Genomic DNA, 20,022 nt, shown 5'->3' with positions numbered 1-20,022 from the left:
TTCTTCATATTTCTTCTCATCCTCCTCGCAATATCTCTCCCATGCTCCCCCGTCTATGCCCCCACCCCTATGAGAATAGCTTGGATCACTGCATTTCTCTTCCACATCTCACAAGCCCTAAAAATGAAGCTTCCTTCCCAATCTTAATTCATTTGAAATGACCAAATCACCCTTCTCTTCTTCTGTTTTATTGCTTTGTTCTTGTAGTAGCTATGGGTGTGTAATTTTAGGAGTATGTCATCTGTATGAGGAGGTTTTCTGCTGCTGCTGTTATGGTTACTGCCTGTGTATCACCTGTTACTGTTTACTCCTATATATTAAATAAAAAACAGACATTCAAACCTTTTCATTCTCTTTTTTGTTTGATTTTTACTATAATTGGACTTTGATAATGCATCCAATCATATTTAAGGAGATTGGCTACTTAACTAGTTGGGCAGGTGGAGTCTGATGGGAGGAGGGTATGCCTACATGAATACAAGAATCTCGTGAGATTGCATCAGATCCATACCGTTCATCTGGTGGGCCGTCATATTTTGATCCTACGAATCATCTATTCTAATAGTTAGGTGGTAGCAACCTTACTGAATTGCCTAAAATCTTGTATAGAAGCTTCAAATTCAGTTGGTGTGGCCACTATGAGTCTTGGAATATACTGATTTTTTATAGCAATTCAACATGATGTGATCCGTCAAATGAGTGGATTGGATGGCATATATACAGCATGTTGGATTCTTTTCTTAATTTGGACAATTTTAGTGGTTGTACTCTGCATCTCGACCGTTATCTCTTGGTAGGCCAGCCGACTTTTGAATTGTACGAATTGTACTCAAGCTTCAGAAAAAAACAGAGACTCGCGTGGAGACTCTCTCTCTCTCTCTCGGAAACGGATTGGCTACTCCCCTGCCACCAGCCCCGTGGCTGGTGGTCGATGCTCTGTGGGCCCCACAATGATGTATGTATTTCATCCATTCCGTTCATCCATTTTTCAAGATCATTGTAGGGCTTGATCCTAAAAATGAGAGGTATATAAATCTCAATTGGACCACACCACATAAAAACAATAGTGATTGGATACCTACCATTAAAATCCTCCTAAGGCCAACTGTACTGTTTATTCGACATCCAATCTGTTGATTAGGTCATACAGACCCAGATGAAAGGAAAAAACAAAAATCAGCTTGATCCAAAACTTTTATGGTCCCCAAAATGTTTTTAATGGTCGACACTCATTCGACACTGTTTCCTGTAATGTGGTCCAATTGAGATTGGGATATAGCTTATTTTTTGTCTCTTATAGTAAAATGATCTGTAAAAATTGATGGACGGCATGGATGAAAAAAATACATCATGGTGGGCCCCACAGAGCACCGACCACTAGCCATTGGCTGGTGTCAGGGGGAGTAGCCAATCCGTTTCCCTCTCTCTCTCTCTCTCTCTCTCTCTCTCTCCACCATCGCCGGCGGCGACGCAGCGTTCTCCGTTTACATCTGTCAGGTCTCTCTTTTTCTCCATCTCTATCTCTAGCGATCCCGTTATCTCTCTCTCTCCTTCCACCATCACTGGCGGCGACGCAGCGTTCTCCGTTTTCATCTGTGAGGTCTCTCTATCTCCATCTCTCTCTCTTTCGATCTCGTTCTATCTCTCTCTCTCACTCTCGATTTGAGCTTTCTCTACCTCTCTTGAGATCAAGCATCTTCAATGTTTAATGTCGAAACCCTAATTCGGGTTTTGCAACGGCGAATCCCTAATTAGAGATTTTCAACTTTCATTCCAAATTTAGGAACTGTGAAAGAAATTTAATGTTGGGTTACACATAGGAAGAAAATCGCAATGATTATGAAATGACAGCATCTGGAATAAGGCTGGGTAAAAATTAATGTTGGTTGGCTCGGCGCGAGGGAATCCAGGAAGCGGCGATGGATGTGTGGCCAGCGACTGTGAAAGAAATTTTACCTTTGCCTCTGTTTCTGGTGGTATGGTGGGTTGGCTGTAGAATGTGAAGCACTCCTTGCGTATGTCAAGGTTTGGGTTGTTGTAGAATCATTATGCGAGCATTCTTCAGGGGTCAGCAGTGGTTAGATGCATCAACGGCCATGCAGTTGCTCCTCAAGTCAGAGATTTCTCTTCAAGTTTGGATGCGCTGCTTCTAGAGAAGGCGAAATCTTTGGCGGATGAAATGCAGACCCTGTTTTGGCACTGGCTGGTTTGGGTGCAAGTCTTTATCAGTCTGCTCTGGCCCGGTTCAGGAAGTTTTAGATGTTGGTTTGCATAGTCTGGTGAAAGCTCTTATGCATAGTCCCCTTCTAGCATGATGGGAGGCCTAGCCCCAATATCAGCTTCAGAGAGGAGTCTAAATTAGGGGAATGTTTAGAGGCCATGGGTAGGAGGTACCTGCGCTGTTCCTGTAAATTCTCAAGAGTGGTCTGATGGTTCTTTTCTGGTAGCTTCTGTATCTTGTTTGTGCTATATGATAGGCATGGAAGCTATTTTTTTTTTTTTAAATGGTGTTTGTACCTAACCGAACAGATGTACATAACCTTTTCAATCCAATATATATACAGTGCCCATTTTGGCCGATCAAAAAGAGATTATGTGACACAGTTGTCCAGTCTAAAAGCCAGATAAGAAAATCCTGATTAATGAGAGGAGACTGATACTGTTTCTAATATTGATATGGAAATGTTTCAATCCCACCAAAGACCAAAGAAAACAGGAAAAAAAATGGAGAGATTGTGTCCCTCCCAGTGATTGTTTAACAACATTTCTCATTCTGATTCATGGTCATGAAATATCCGATTGCACAGGAAAAACCAACAAAACTCATTCATGGTCGCCGTACAAATCATGCCCATTAATCTCCATGTTTCTGACTGCAAAAAAAGAAACAAACCCCTCTGCAACCAGATTAGGAAACCCGAATAAAGTTTATGTAACTTGAGAAATTCAAAATATCATTCGTAAGTAACAGCACTGATGTAGTCAGACACAATCTAGGGTGGCCCTTCTAGTTAGAGCATAATGATTATGGCGAAAAAGGGGAAAGTGTTATGCTTTCTTGGCAAGGCAAACCCATTGGAGCACTGGCATATACTTTTTTTTTTATATTAACTCCAAACGCAAGCATACAATATATGTTCAAGAAGCCACAACCTTTCTCCCATCTTCAAAGAAGTGAATTGCAGTTTCTGGCACCTGAAATAAGCAGCAAGAAAAATCAGACTTGGCTTCTGCAAATCCATATCTAATGTCACTTTATAAGAAACCGTATCTGATTTTTCTTGCTGCTTGTATTTCAGGTGCCAGAAGCTGCGATTTACTCGAAGATGGGAGAATCTGCAAAGCCATATCTAATGTCCCTTTATAAGAAACCATATCTGAGGCAGTTACTTTACAATGGATATGCATGGCAGGTAAATGTCTAGAATTTTCATTATGGTGCATTTGGACACGGTATCGAATTGAAGTATAATTACCAGTCTAATAAAATGGCAGCGATCAAATTGTAATTTCCTTGCTCACCACTCTTATCGAGGATCTGGGCGCCAAAATGCAATTGCATTTTTCAAGTTGGACTTGAATGGAAAAATCTACTAGAGAACCCAATCGACTCAATTTCTTCTGCAACATTCAACTTGAGCTTGTTTCAAACTAGATAGGCTTTTATCTGGTTCGAAGAGCCCAATTGAGTAGGAGCCAAGCACTACTACAATTGTGGGCTATTCCTCATGAATACTGGAAACAAAATCATAACCCTAGTCATTTCTTCTTAATTGAATTACATGTTCTCAATTTGAATCACTTGTGGATCCAAACTCAGAATTATTATTATTATTATTTTTTTAAAGATAAAGAGTAGTTCATATAATGTATCTTAACTAAAGTTTCAAAATAAACACGCATTTTCTTGCTCGGAATGTATAATAGAGCAATCCACTGAATTAAAGGGATGGTGAGAAGGAATTACATCAACCTTGACTCAGAAATGAGCTCCACGATATCATAGGCTGTCTCCTTGTGCATCGATTTACTCCGTTCCGGTCGGTCCCTACAACTGATTATTCAGGCAACATTGCATGTTACAAATGGTGAAATTTTATAGCTAAATCATCTCACAATATCACAACAAACTCTCAGTTTAACTTAACAACAGTTGCTCCTGTTTCGAAATTTTCCTGAGCTTCTATGAAGCAACACTCAGTTTAACACCTGAAACAATATGCCATGCATTGTGTGGAGCTAGAAAACCCAATTCAAAACTTCTAGCAAACATAGGTATTATTCCATCACACTTTTGAACAAAAAATGGAAAAAAGAAGAATAATCGTGGTGTACAATGGACTGCTCCCATAGAGATCAATGCCTTTCACAATGGTGACACATTTGCTTTTATTTCGAACAACCTTTTTGATGACAACTGCTTGTTTCTATATATAAATAAAATAATAATAAAACTTCTTGCTTCTCCAATTAAGAACAGAACTGATGGGTCATTACTAATTCACATATGAATGATTGAAGTATTAGTCTTGACATAAAATGATGAAAATTCAACAATTGTGATGTTGGCAATGGTGAAGGAAAGATCAATGGCATGAAGTCATCATGTAGAAACATAACCCTAACAATTCTGAATGGTATTTTTGTTCTGCAATAAGAGCCATTCCTAAACATGAACAAACAAATGCACATCATAAATAATGTTCTTATGAATTCTCAAACTTCCAGAATTGTAACCCCAATATCTTCGATATTCGTTTTGACACTGACCAGCCCATTCTGCAGAGATTTCAGCAGCGGTGTGGAAATGCAAGGCATTCTTCAAGATTTGGATTTTTAAAAGGGCTTGTCCTGATCTTTATAGTTTGGGAACTATGGACTGGGAGAAACTCGAGGAAATTTGATGGCAAGAGTTTCGTGTTGGAGGGAGTTATTAGGAAAGCAAATGGTTGGATCTAAGGCTGCTCACCAAATGCCGGGGGACTTAAGGCAATCTTTTCTGGAGGATGTGCTCTCCATTGGGATAAAAAAGGATGTGGGCTGGAAGTACTCAGTGTTAATTACTAGGTGGGAGAAAATTTTAGTCATGACTGGGTTAAGCTAAACGTTGACGGCTCATCCAGGAGGAACCTGGGAATGGATGGTGGAGGTGGTGTGCGCAGGGACTAGGATGGGAAAGTGATCTTTCCTTTCCACTACTACTATAGAAGGGTTTTGAACACTGGTAGAGGTGAAGGCATTTCTTGATGGAGTGAAGATCTGTAAAAGTCTAGGACTCTCAAATGTCAAAATAGAGTCGGATTCAAAGGTAATCATGGATATAATCATGTTCCCAACCTTGTGATTCCTTGGAGAATCTGGTACATTGTTGAATAAATTAAGGCAGAGCTCTCAAACTTAAATCATGTGATATTTTTGTTCATATAGGGAGAAAAACTCGGTGGCCGATTGTTTGGTCTGTATGGGAAGCATTGGCACAGAGGACAGAATTTATAGAAGGAGAAGCAATCTCCTGCGGGAGGTAAGAGGGCATTTAGCTTTGGATTTTGCTGGGGTTCGAAATGTGAGGCGGAGCTGACTTATCAAGACCTGCGTCACAGATTGGTGGGTGTCCCTGGGTGTTTTGGTTCTTTTTTACTTTCTTAAGGGCCTGGCCTCAATTTCAGCAGCATCAGCCGCACCAGTTACAGGCAAATCTTCAACATCCGTATCAGCAGCAAACCCCCAACATCACCTGCAGCATCCCCATCTTCGGCAGCAGCCTCAGCAGCAGCAACAGCTACTACATCTGCAAAAATTTCACAGTACATCTTCAATTCCAGCATCTGTAGCAGCACAGGTTGGCAGCAGCATTAGCGTCAGATCAGCATTTTCGGCAGTCTTACCTACAGCAACACCTTTATTAGTAGCAGCATCAGCAACATCAGACCACCATCTTTGCTCATCAAATGGTGCTATGGGAGCTGAGTGAAGGTTTGATTCAATCCAAATGCAAGTTTTCTTCTGATATATATGGTTTTCTGCTTTTGCCTGTAGTTAGTTGGGCACTTGAGGTAAATCACACACACACACACACACACACACACGCATAACTAACTTCAAATGACCTTAGATAAGTTGTACCATCCTACTGATGTTAAATCTATAAATCCAGACAGTTCAATGACATACTGTTAATCAGAAAACAAAACTACTCAAACAGCCAAGACGCTATATAATCAATTAACCATTGAGTGGCAGGAAAATGAAAATTGGCTACCAATAATGCTCTGAAAACTGATTTTGATTAAGATGCAAGGATGACCGGTGCAGAGCCTAAACTAGGGAGAATTTCTCATACACATGAAATCTCAATTGATCATAATAATTTAACTTTTATAAATTAAACTATGCGTATTATTTATGACTACTAAATAGTTGAACAAAGCATAATGGATATAAACTGCCAGTGAAGAGTGTTTTCAGAAGCTAAAATTCGAACAAGTTTTTACATCTTTTAGGTTTATTGCCTTACTTCTATCAGCTACTGTCAATTTGTATTGACTACTTTTGCTGGTTAAGGCTTTAAGAAAAAAATGTTTTTATATGTCATTCACTGGTATTTTGATGAGTAGGAAAGTATAAACAATTTCTGTTTTTACTTGTACCAGTAATGTAATGATGATCCACTTGTTTTTGTTCATAGTTCAAAAGCTTGAAAAATCAACTCAACTCGATGTCTACTGGGTCAGGTCAACTCAAAGCCTCGGGTGAGTATTTACTTGACTCTGATTGGTTTCTAATAATTTAATTTTAAGTATTTATTAAAGCATTTAGTGGTGGGTGAAGAACTTAAAACTGTTGGAAATGAATAGAAATATCCAAGAGAAATCAGCACTGCATTGTATGGCACCCTGGTAACAGGGATCTGCTTTCACCGTCAAGGTCAGTTGTTCGATCCTGTTCACCCTTGACAAGTCAAGTCCTGACTGAGTTAAGCTCGTTAATGAATTCTAAGTGACTCAGTTCTAAATCTTGCCGAGTCGAGTTTCAAGTTGAGCCACCGAGTTGTAGAACTACGTTTTTAATCAGCTCTTAAAGATTGAACATCTCAATTGGTAAAGAAAGGTTTCTGGAACATAAATGTGACACGGTGACTTGCATGTCACGAAACTCAGATGAGTTGTGATATGGCAGACCTATAGAGGCGAGAATTGAAGAGGCAGATAAATGTCTTGAGTCAATCCCTAATTAAGCACGTTTTACATTGCAAATCCCTACTTAAGAATTTTCCATTTTAAATCCTTAATTTGTGTCCTACTACTTTGGGGGGTTGAAAATTGTAAATCTCTAATTAGGGATTCAGCATTGCAAAACCATAACTGGCGATTGAAAATTGAAAATCCGTAATTAGGGATTCACCATTGCAAACCCTATTTAATATAGATTTGTGTGTGTGTTGGGGGGTGCTCTTTTTTTTTTCCAAAAATTTTAAAGCTCGGGTATGTCCACGAGACTTATTGTGCTTCGTCTACGAGTTTTTTGGGAGCTGATCAAGCCATATTTATATCCACGAGATTTTTTGGGACCTGATCAAAGCCAGATTTATTGAGCTTCGTCTACGAGTTTTTCGATTCCGGATCTTTAACATCTGATATGGTTTGTTCCTTCTTGTCCCCCATTCCTAAGCTGGAAGAAGTTGTAAGCCGGAGGAATTTTTGTTTGACTAGCCTTATCAGTGGACCATATAAAATTCTAACCAAATTGCTTAGTCAGAGGCTAAGGTCAGTGCTCCCGAAGGTTATATCTCCTTTCCAGAGCACTTTCATTGCTGGCCAGCAGATTCTTGAATATGCCTTAATTGCACATGAATGTATGGATTCTTGTCATTGCTCTCGTAGGCTGGGTGTCCTTTGTAAACTAGATTTGGAAAAGGCCTACGATTTTGTTGACTAGGGGTTCTTGGTTATATGTTGGATCATGTGGGATGTGGTATTAAATGGAGAGGATGGATGAAGACCTACGTGTCTTTGGCTAAATATTCTACGTTGATCAACGGTTCCCCTTTTAGCTTCTTCAAAGCCTTGAGGGGGCTCTTGCAAGGGGATCCCCTCTCCTCTTTTCTCTTCCTTGTTATGCCTGAAGCCTTCAGTCGTATGCTTCTTAGAGGGCAATCTATGGGTCTTTTTCATGGGTTCCAAGTGTCTGTCATCTTGAAGCGGGTTAGCCATCACCAATCTGTAGACGATAAAGTGCCTAGCTTCCTGAAGCAAGTTTGCCATCTCCATTTCGTAGACGATACTTTGATCTTTTGTGAAGCTAATGTCTTGATGATTGGCAACCTTAGGAAGATCATTAGATGTTTCGAGGTTGCTTTGGGTTCTAGAGTCAATCTGTCCAAAAGTGAGTTTCTAGTTATTCATTTATCTCTAGAAGATATCTTGTTTAGCAGTACTTTTTGGGTGCCAAGTGGGGTCCCTTCATCTTATCTTGGGCTTCCTCTCTATGTCACAAAGCTTGCTAAGCATTTGTGGGATAAAGTGATTGAGCACATGGAGAAAAGCTCTCCCCTTGGAAGAGTAGATCTCTCTTTCTTAGGGGACAAATCACCCTCATCAAGGCCTCCCTCTCCAACCTAACCCTGTACTTCATATCTCTTTTGCGCTGTCCCAAATCAGTTATCAATAGAATTGATATGCTCAAGAAGGACTTCCTTTTGCATGGTGGAGTGTCCCCGGGCAAGTTCCACCTGCTTAATTGGAAAGATGCCTCTTCACCTTATTCCGCGGGAGGGGCTGGGATTAAATGATTGGAAGAGGTCAGCTTAACATTACTTGGTAAGTGGATTTGGAGGTTTGGGAATGAGGAGAATAACTTGTGGGAGATCCATTCCAGCTGGTAAATTTGGCATCTATTATAAAGGCTGGTGGATAAAGGAATCGTCCCTTTATTGGTCTTCTCACATGTGGAAGGTAATTACTCATTTAGCTCCTAAAGTGTTTGAAGGTATGGGTTTTGCCATTGGGGATGGGTCTTGGGTCTGTTTTTGGGATGATGCGTGGTGTGGGGATTCTACTCTCGGGTCTTTGTTTCCTAGTTTGGCTAGGTTATGCTCTGTTTCCGATATCTTGGTTGCTTGCTGTTTCTCGGGTTCAGGGGAAAGGGGAAAGGGGAAAAAGGAGTTCTGGGTCCCCCTTAGCTGGCAGAATTTGTTTGATGAGGAACTGGGGGAATTGGTCTCCCTCCTCTCCCTTCTTAAGGGGTATATCCCGTCCCCTAATGCCTTTGATTCTTTGGTATGGAGGCATCATAAATCAAGAGCTTTCACGGTGACATCCTTCTACTCTTTGATCTCCCGAGCTTCAGCTTAGGCTTCGGAGGCTCAAGCAAGTTCTGTTTGGACTTTGGAGATACTGTGCTTCCCCTAAAGTCTTGGCTTTTGCTTGGCTCGCAGGTAAAAACTTGATTTTGATGATTGACAACTTATGTAAGAGGAATATGGCTCTCCCAAACATCTGTCTCCTGTGCTACGACGATGTAGAATTTGTTAATCACCTCTTTATTGTTGAGACTCAAATATTGCATATTTTTCCCCTTTTATATCTTGGTTTTATGAACATGATAATGCTTAATAGTATACTTTATACATGTTTGTGTTAACAGGTGATTTTAAAAGCTTGGATTGAAAAGAATGCTAAAAGTATGGATTTAAGGCTCAAGAATTGCCAAAGCATAGAATGGATCTTTGGAGACCAAGATTGAAGATTTCAAGACCCCAAGATCCAAGAAAACCAAGTGGAGAAGGAAGTCGGAAGAACAAAGTGCTGAAATTCACTTCACAATTTGTGTCATTGACCAGTGTTCGATGACATCGAAGCCATCGTTCGATGACATCGAACCCAGGTCGATGACATCGAATTTTTATAAGAAAGTCAAGTTAATTGCTGGACATATTGGATGTAATTCTGAATCGAAGACATGTTCGGTGACTCGAAGAAGATTTTTTATGACATCGAAGATTGTTCAATGGCATCGAATTTATCGAAGAAATTGAAGCAACTCGTTGGACTATTTTTAACACTTTTCGATGGATGAAGACCATTCGATGGCATCGAAGGACTTATTGATGACATCGAAGGTAGGATCAATGATACAAAGACTTATGCAGTGCGAAAGGAGAAAAGGCGTGACTTCCGGATTCAAACCCCTTCGATGACATCAAATCATTACGTAAAGCTTACGCGGAGTGCATAAATTTGAGGTGGTTTTGTGATTTTGCGAAAACTGGCCTATAAATATGGGTTTCCTAAGTCTTTTTAGGATATCTAGGGTTTGGAGGAGTAGAGCAAAGGGTTGGAGCTGTTATCCAAGAGTTCTTTCTTCCTTCTTAGTTTTTAATGCTTTCTTCTAGGGTTTTGAATCCAATCATGTCTATGGTTGGCTAGATCCCTTAGCTAGGGCTAAGGGGTGAAGCTTGTAGCGTGATTGAGATATTTTTCTTGTTTGGTTCTTGTTCTTGTTGAACCTCTTTTATTCTAATTTGATATTTAAGGAATACTTTTAGTTTTTAATGGTTTGTTGTGACTCAAATTACAATAGATCTGCAATAGCTTTGAGTATCTTCTTTTCATGCTTTGAGATTGTGAAATTAGGAAATCCTGTTGTTCACTATCGTCCCTTGGGCATGGCTGGATGATTGAATCCCTTATAATCTTCATAATTCTCTTATGATTGATTGTGGGATTGGTATATCCTGTTGTTTCCCATTGTCTCCTAGGCATGGTTAGATGATGGAATCACTTCCAATCCTCACAACTCTCATCCATTAAGAATTAGTTCAATGGAAGTTCAGATTGATTTTATTGATATATCTTTCAATTGGATAGGATAGGACTCCAATTCCAATTGTGTTCTTTGAATTAAATAAGGAAACATCCTAATAGCTGCAAGTGGATCCCTAGGCACCCTAGTTCCCACCTTTGAATTCTAAGTTTTTAACTAAATTATTCACAATTACTTCCTATTATTCCAAATTTAATTTAGTTCTTCTTCTAGTTCTGATTCTAATTACTTTTAGAATGCACACAAGTTCAGTCCTTGTGGATTCGACCTCGGTCTTACCGAGATTATTACTACATCGCGACCCTACACTCGGGGTTGTGAACCCTTATCCATTGCTGTTTACAAGAGAAGTTTGGATTAGCGTTCTTCAGGCTTGTAATGTTTCCTTGATGATGCCTGATTCTATTGAAGGTCTATTTTGTTCTTAGCATTGGGGTGGGGGTGCTGTCTCGAGGAGATTGTCTTGGAGAGTGGCTCTCCTTACAATCCTTTGGTGCCTTTGGGGTGAAAGGAATGCTCGCTGCTTCCTAAATACTTCTTGTGGGCCGTTGGGGGGTCATTAGTAAGGTGAAGTTCTGCATTAGGGAATGGGTGCCTTGAGGGGCTATTGTATTTTATTTCTGTTTCTTTTATATGGGTTGGGTGCTCTTCATGGCTGCTGTTGTTTTCTTCTTTTGTGGGGTTTTTCTTTTGTTTTGTTTTTCAGTTCTTTTGGCTTTGGGCCTGAAAAAAACCAGTATCTTTCAAAAAAAAAGAAAATTAATAATCCATGAGAGGGGACATCAATGCCCCCTCCATTAACTTCTGGTGGTGTCCATATCTAATGACAGTAACATGACACTCCCTGATTGGTGCTGGATGGAGAGTGTAATTTTCTTCCAATAGAGTTTCTTGTTCCACACAACACATAAAGAGACTCGCCAACAATCATTATTAGACATTTATTTTCGATTCTTGAAACATAGCATTTTTTTTTTCATATTTCACTTTTACCATGTGCCGGAATCAGATTTGAATTAGTGACACGAGGATTTTCAGTCCTTCAATGTCTTTTAGCCACCTCATGTGTTGGCAATAGGCTTGAACTAGCATGCGTGTGTCAAAACCAAATTGTCGATATGGTGAGCCATGCAATGTTCACCATACATCCCACCTGAGTTTTTGAATAACCTTAATTTGGGGTGTCCCTTCACCATGGTGGTTTTCACCTAATTAATGGTTTGGATGGTCTGTATCTCATGTACAAAACATGGTGGACACCGTATTTCATTTGGAAATTTTAGGCATCAGCCTCCATGGTTCCTCTTGGTGTAGCCTTATTTGGACGTTGTTCGTCAGTTGGAGCATGGACAAAATGCTCTTTCTGCCCTTCATTGAAAAGCCATCCTTTGAGGAAGCGGACTGCGTCCGACCTTTGGTCAAACCCAACAAGTCTGACCAAATCTGAGTGGGGGCCAACCTTGATGCATCTACTTATCCACACCATCCATCCCTTTTCTCAGATCATGTAACGGTATGGGCCCAAAAATGAGGCAGATCCAACGCTCTAGTGGACCACGCCAAATATTAAAAGCAAGAGTCATCTCTGGTATGGTCACTAGCTAGGATTCTTTTTTTCTTAGCCTCTAGTTGCCCAAAAGCAATCATCCTTAAAGGGCCCAGGAAATACCATATAGTAGCCCAATGGCAGGACAATAATACCCATTTCACCCCAAAGAAGGAACCAATAAAAAAACTACCATGAAATTCCCCGTGGAATTAGGTTTCCATGGCCAGAACTAGATTTGTTATTCAGGTTTGTTGCAAAATGTTCTATTGTAATCAAGGCGTAGGATTGCGGTAACGGTGAGCATAACGGTGCCCATCGTTACCGATACGGTTACGGGACATATCGGCCGTTATGGCCAATTTGCCCCTTGTAAATTTATTTTTTTATTTTTGTTCTAAAAAAATCTTTTAAAAAAAATATATCCATTAAATCTAGAAAATTCTAAATATTCCAAATATGCATTCATTTATAATTTTGAATGTGTTTATAGTGGTGTAACGGTCTACTCTTTGGTGAGAAAGCTGTATTGGGTGGTTTGATGAATTTATGAACCTGACTTTCTGGAATTGACTACAAAACTCATATATTTAATTTTCTAACTATCTAATACTAATGATAGATATATTAGAATAAATTTAATATCAACATATCTCACATGTGTAGGTGTTTGCTAATTTTTAAAATTTGATCGAAAATAGTTCAAAAAAAAAGAAAATACAAAAAAGAGAGAAAAGAAAATCATTTGCATGATTTGTAAAATGCACATTCAAATGTTCTAATTTGAATAATGCATCATATTCAAACATAACAACAGATATTAAAAAAAAGGTATAAATACCTTTTAAAGATTTTTCGGAAAATGGCCCACGGAGCTTTGATTCAACAAAATCTTAGAAATAACTTATTTTCATCCTTCAATTCAAGCTAAGAGTGGTCGGAATTTGTAGTAGAATAGTTTATGAAAGAATTTGGAAGAGAAAAGTGCCAACAAATGAGAAAAATTGCAACTTAAAAAGACAAAAAGAAAACTAGTCATTTACGACTGTTGTGCCCTGACTGTTATGCGGCATTAATGGCCATTATGGGGTACAACGGCCGCTACGTCCTCCGTAACAGCTAATCCAAGCAAAAAACTGGGGGGTCACCGTTTTGACTCCCGCATTGCGTAATAGACTCGGCCGTTACCGTTACGTATCGGCCGATATGGCCAATACGTAACCAATTTGATACACCTTGATTGTAATGCTCGTTCTAAATTGGCCATAGTCCAGCCCATAGTTTTCAAACCAAGCAGATTAACCTAAGAATCACAGACATGTGTATTGTTGGTTTAGTCCAATACTTTTTCCAACTTTTATTCTCTGTTTCATATGGTTCCTGCCTTAGACTCAAAGAAGCATTTAAGTAATGAAACTACGCATGAGTATCAACCGCTATGGAACTATGTAATATACAAAATTAAATTTCATGTATATTGCTATGGAACTATGTAATTTTCCCTTACTAAAATTGCCTATAGATTTGTTGCCATATGTTCCTGCATCCTCTTTTAACTTATGATCTTTTAACTACCATGTTGAATGCAATGAGACTACCTTTCGATCACTGTATCTTCGCAACCGTCTATCTCGAACATAGTCTACCTTCAATGTACATATCAAAAGACTAGGATGTCCTTCCAAGAAGATCTTCAGGACATGGTAAATCAACCATTACAAGGAACAGATCAATAATCTAGATTACCGAACCACATTCCACAAATCATGATCCTCATATGTCAGAAATGAAAACCCAAGATTACCCTGCAAAACTTCCATCATCCCAAGTTTATTTTTCGTCTTTTTTGTCTGAGATAATCTCTGAATTCAGGAGCTTTGAATCTGAAAATTAGCCAACCTCATAAAGTAATATTATTATTGGAAATGATGAATGAATTGTTATTTATGACGCACTTGATACAATTTATCTTTATTTTATATGCTTTGTCACACCTCACACGCACAAACACGCACTCACACCACAGTAGGATTTCATCACAATTGGTACTTGAACCATGACCTCGTGTTGAAACTCTTGCAAGTCTACCACTGAGGCATTAACATACACAGGGGACTGTTCCAATACATTAAATTTATAGGAATATGTTGAAGGAACCTTATGTGATCGCTTAAAGCTAGATGCTTTATTACTCAAATATATTGGATAAGGAAGAGGATTAGTTGCAAAGTTCTATTATGGAGAATGAGGTTACGGTATTGGTTTTTTAATTTTTGAAGAGAAAGATCTTGGCCTCAACAGATTTACCATGGATTTCTCCCTTGTATCTTCTGGAAAGAAACTCTAGTGGCTTTCATCTATTTTGTCCATGAATTTTTTACTATAGGGGTTGAGCTGGGAGGAACATCTGAGCTTCATTCGTTGCATTTGTCTCCAAGAAGGAAGGAGCCGAGAATCTTAGGAACTAATATCCTTAAAGTCTTGTTGGAGATCCATGTAAAATTTTGGTGAACGGTTCATCTCTTGAGTGCAGGTTGTGCCCTCATTAAAATTTGCCAATCCTGGGATGCTTTTGTGTGGGGAAGGTAAATCTTGGATATGGCTCTTGTTGCGCATGAATGTTTGGACTTCCGACCTAAGAGTGGTTAATTTGGCATCATCTTCAAACTCAGTCTGTAGGCGTGAATTTCTTAATTATGTGCTGGGCCATTTGGGTTTGGTGTTAGCTGGTGACCTTGGATGAAGGGGATGTACCTATAGCATGGATCTCAATACCCTGTTAATGGTTCTTCTGAAGGCTTTTTGGAGCCTTCTTGTGGCTTGAGGCAGGGAATCTGTGATCCTCGTTCTTGTTTGTGGTTGTCGTTGAAGCTCTTAGTACATTGGTGGATAAGGCTAGGGAAGATGGCTGCTGTATAAAAACCTTGAAAGGTTGAATTGTTTTCTTGATTGAATGAATAAAGACAAAACTATAATATTCATAGACATCTCAAGTCTATACAAGAAAATTCTAGGAGTACTCATGACTTAACTAGCGCTACTGTAGAAATCTTCTCAAGACTATCTAAGATTTGCTACCTAGGAAGCTTTAGAAGATGGATTACAGGACATAGTAAACTAAAATTTCAGGAATAGCATTATAGTATGTGTTACCCCCTTGGCACTCTTCTGCTTGTCTTTTTCTTTTTCTCCTTCTCCTTATCCTTCTTCTTTTTTGTTTTTTGTTCTGCTAATATAATCTGCAAAAGTTGCCAACTAGCTTTTGTTTTTAAATGCTCTTCTACAGTAGATGATAACTTCTTTTCAGATGCTTATGTTAAGTGCATTAGTTCTGTGGAAAATAAAATACTATTTTGAATCTTGGCACATTATATCTCACTCTGTGCACTGTCTGTTGTTTTCTGGGGTTACAATTTCACATTCCTGATTTTCACGTATCTACAGGTCTTTGGAGGTGTTGATTCCCCTAGGGACACTCAGACTTCAGCAACAAGTCTAAAGTCACTTAGAGATTCCCATGCTCATTTAAATGAGCAGTCACTATTGAATAAAAGTAGAGAGAAATTGTTGCCAGAAAATGATGCTCCTAGTGTTTTACCTGCTAGTAAGCCTCACCGGTCAATGGGAGACATTCTGTCTACAATGGATACATGACTCTCTCTACCTGTGCATAGACCTGAATTATGTTTGGAGAAGCCCACAAATAAACTAAATGGATCCAATCCAAGTGTCAAGCACAACCTTTTGGGGACGTAATAGTGTGAGTTTTTTGTTGCCTCTCTCATGCTTCAATTTGTAACTAAGTAGAAGTCTTGATATGTTTGGATGCAATTAAATGCTCTTGTGAGCTTCAAGACAACTGTTATCTAAGCAGTTTGTATTTTGTCTTTATCTTTGACTTTCTCTAGAGTAGTTTGATTTATTTTATACTCCTTGGTGATGAATTGGAATCCGTGTTGTTTGTTCCTTTGCTTTTTGCTGTGCGAAACAAATGCTAGTTCCCTTTGTGATCATATGGAATATCAGGCTGTTTGCTTGGTTGTGATTGGCCCATACTATTATTTTGAATTTATTTCTTCCCTGGCCTCTCTCTGCTTTATGTGAAAAAAGGCTGGTTTTGCAAGTGTTAACTTTCAAATATGAGTAATTTGATGGTTTCAATCTTTAATGTGGAAAATTAGATGTGGGGTTGCTGATATTTTATATTTGTTTCTGTAGGCGAGAAAGAATCTGTCAATGGAATCAATTGATTCTTCGGGTCAAGAGGATCAAGTTTCCCTGTGCTACCACCATGTTATGTAGCTTCTCAATATATTTTTCAACATCCAAATTGCAGGTTTTTGGATAAAGATTTCTCAATCTTATACATTTTTAGTTCTTACATGTAGCAGATTCAAGATGGGAAAAAAAAGCATATGGTGGATTATAATTTTCTGCAGATGTGTCTAATTTATTCATTCCTTGGAAATTTTAATACTTAATATGTTTAAATAAGTCACAAATATAGAGGTAGCCAGCTTTGCATTTCATGAATTGCTATTACATTTTGCTGGTAACATCGAACATTGATTACATTTTTACCTCAAGATTCTTTTTTCAGTTTTATATATCATCCTTGATTTGAGGTTTGCTAACCCACAGACAACCCTCCCGTGCACCTTTTCATGAGGTGCAGTGTGTAGGCTAAGTGCTAACCTGGCATCTTTTATTATTATTATTATTTTATTTTAATTTTTTAAAATTTTAAATTTTTAAACACACGCACACCCCCCCCACACACACTCATGCCGTAGTGGGATTTCACCACCTATGGGTGCTCGAACCTGGCATCTGTTTTGGACATCTGAACACCGTAAGGTGGCCTTCTCATCAGGCAGGTTGCACATGTTAGTTGAATGTGGAGCATTGGCAAATTCTTTTGAATTACCTTTTACTTGTAGTGGGGTGCCCACCTGATGAGTAACCAGCCTGATGTTTTACATTGGCTATCTTCATGGTAGGGGCCAACTTATGGGCGGCTGACATGTCCCACATACTTGCCAGGTTGGCATGTGTGCTGCATGTAAAGGTATGTGTGGAGAAGGCAATGGCTTGACACTGGAAATATCTTTTAAAGATGCTGGAAGCTTCCAATTATTGGGCCTTAATGCATCAGGATGTAATACAGGACTGAAGGCAATCCGCACAAAGAGACTGAAGAGATTCAAACATGGTTCTTGTGTTTGAGATCCTGACGATTCATCAAGTGGGACTCCCAGGAATGGTCCTGGCCTGGAAGTCAGGTTTCTCCACCCTTCGGATTCACCACACATGGATGAAGAAAAGGATGGTTAGGATTGGGCCTATGAATACTTTGTTGAAGCAATGGAAGGCTGCGGTTCAAAGGAAACGAATGAGGCCGGCCGAAAGCACTCGTCCTGAAGAGGTGAGTTGGGTTTATTTTACCTTAGAGCTTGTGCTCCCATGACATGTGTAGAAATTTGTTGTTTTCCCAAACTTCTTGTGAGCAAAGATGGTTATTGTGATGTCCTGTATTTTGAAATGAGTGCATCAGAAAATTCCAGATCAATTTGACTCTACCAGTCTATAACACGCTTCAATGTAGGCAGCTTTCCTTTGCTCCTCTCTCTCTCTCCAAGTATGATTTTTGTTATCATAATTCAATGACTGCATACTTTATGGCTTCTGGCCATAGCTTAATGATAGACGGCATGTTTCAACACAGGTCTCGGAGTTGAGCCCAGCTTTACTCTCGAAAAAACCCATACTCTCTCCCTCTTAATGAAGTGAGTGGCAACTGCTTCGGATGCATTAAAGTAAATCTTTTTAGTGATCTGGACTGTTCCAAAAAAGAGTTTCCAATGATACTAGCAAACAAGTGTAGGGAAACATCAGATGATCCTGATTTTGGGACAAGATACATACACAGTGGGGACCACTGGTTGAATGACTTGGACCTTGCATGAACTTCCTTTCTCCTGTGGTTCCCTTCTAGTTAACTATTGAGATGATGATGTCATTTCTGGTAATTAATTGGCATATGTACTTTAAATGTAGAAGAGTCGGAGCTTCTAGTCACATGCCATATGTAAGCTGCCATTTCAATTTTAAAATATCATGTCTTTTGACGTTGTTTATTAACCATGCCTTCTTTGGCAAACCATTTTTCCATTGCGTGATTTATCTTAAGGGCCATTTGGATTGGTGAAAATCAGTGACTGAGGAAAGGAAGTCAGTTTCCTTATATTTGACAGTTTCCCTCCTTTGCAAAAGACGAGGACTGAGGAAATCGGTTTCCTTCTCAAACTTCCTCAGAAAGAGTCATTTTCTTTTCCTCTCTAAACTCTAAGAACTGGAGACCACTCTTTTTGAGAGATAAGAAGACTCACTTTTTGACCATCGACCACTCTGCATCTCCATTGAAACTCTGCATCTCCATTGAAATCATGTATTGCTAAAACAAATAGGTTATTTAAGGATTCTTTCTTTTCCACACATTTCTTTGAAATTCATGAACCTGCTATGTTAAATTAGCTAATCACTAAATTGGATTATTTATTTATTTTCTTTTATTCAAATTCCCTCATGTTTATGTGCTTGTCGACGGTACTTGTGAAGAAGAGAAAACTGATACCGATAAGAACATGTCTACCATGTTTGACATCTTGAGGAAAAAGAAGCGTGTCAGGCTTGAAAACTTGGTGTTGAACAGTCTTTTGCTCAAACAGTAGAGAACATATTTGCTCTCTCATTTTTGGTCAAAGAAATATAATCGTGAACAATGATTGGCATCATTTTGTTTGTAAGATATCTTTATAACTGGAAGCTGTTCCTCTCTCTCTCTCTCTCTCTCTCTCTCTCTCTCTCTCTCTCTCTCTAACTTTTTCTATTTCAAATTTCTTATAATTTTTTATCGTTTTCTCCAGTGCCAAGAAACACCTGCGAATGCATTAGCCTCTGGAGAAGTTTCTTGCAACCACTTTGTTTTCATATAGTCTTTAAGGATTGGGTGGTATGCAACAACAAAAAGATTAAAATGGTCCGAAACAGCCTGAGTTTTAGCCTGACTCTTCATGCAGGCTAGGTGAACTGTCTGAATGGCCTGGATTGGATATACACTCCAGGTGGGCCCCATAATCAAATTGGCGGTAGTTGTCCACTCTCAAATTGTTCTGTGGTGTGGCCTGCCTGAGATTTGGATTGGGCACCTGAGGTCTCTAGGTTATTTGTCTGATGGATACATCATGTGAGCTCCACTTGTTTGGTACTGCTGTAGCTTATGGTGGTACCATTCCCAACAGAGTGTTTCCTTGTATTGCTCATGTTATTTCTAATGATTTGTACTTTGTTTCTGATTTGCAGCTGATGAAATACTGTGTCAGTGTCGGAGAGGAGATAACGCCTCACAGGCATGGAATAGACACACCCAGCAATTCTCTATTGTTGCCAATACCAGAAGATGGTGTTCAGATCCTTCGACATCATATTCATTGAAATGTATTTTGTGTTCACATCCTTCTGAAATTACACATCACGGTGTGAAGCTCATTAACCCCGATGGTAAATGTGGTCTTCGAACAAGGATTCCCTAGCCAAATCCATTGGGTCAATCCTATGTGCCTAGCATCCAGGACTGAAGGCATTCGTTGAAAGAT

General features: G+C 39.2%; 2 long non-coding RNA genes across 2 annotated transcripts; one reads left to right on the top strand and one right to left on the bottom strand.

Annotated features, from left to right (window-relative positions):
* The first annotated feature begins 1,424 nt into the window (after positions 1 to 1,424).
* Positions 1,425 to 19,714, top strand: LOC131220843 (uncharacterized). The gene is made up of 8 exons (XR_009158861.1): positions 1,425 to 1,497; positions 3,300 to 3,413; positions 4,786 to 5,308; positions 5,428 to 5,973; positions 6,686 to 6,749; positions 15,812 to 16,703; positions 17,535 to 17,792; positions 19,294 to 19,714. It is a non-coding gene; the product is annotated as an uncharacterized LOC131220843 (long non-coding RNA).
* Positions 11,762 to 12,731, bottom strand: LOC131220844 (uncharacterized). The gene is made up of 2 exons (XR_009158862.1): positions 12,491 to 12,731; positions 11,762 to 11,906 (listed from the first exon to the last, which is right to left on the bottom strand). It is a non-coding gene; the product is annotated as an uncharacterized LOC131220844 (long non-coding RNA).
* Positions 19,715 to 20,022: the final 308 nt, after the last annotated feature.

Source organism: Magnolia sinica, chromosome 12, assembly GCF_029962835.1.
Source record: "Magnolia sinica isolate HGM2019 chromosome 12, MsV1, whole genome shotgun sequence".
Taxonomy (NCBI): domain Eukaryota; kingdom Viridiplantae; phylum Streptophyta; class Magnoliopsida; order Magnoliales; family Magnoliaceae; genus Magnolia; species Magnolia sinica.
This window is presented reverse-complemented; position numbering and strand designations above follow the sequence as displayed.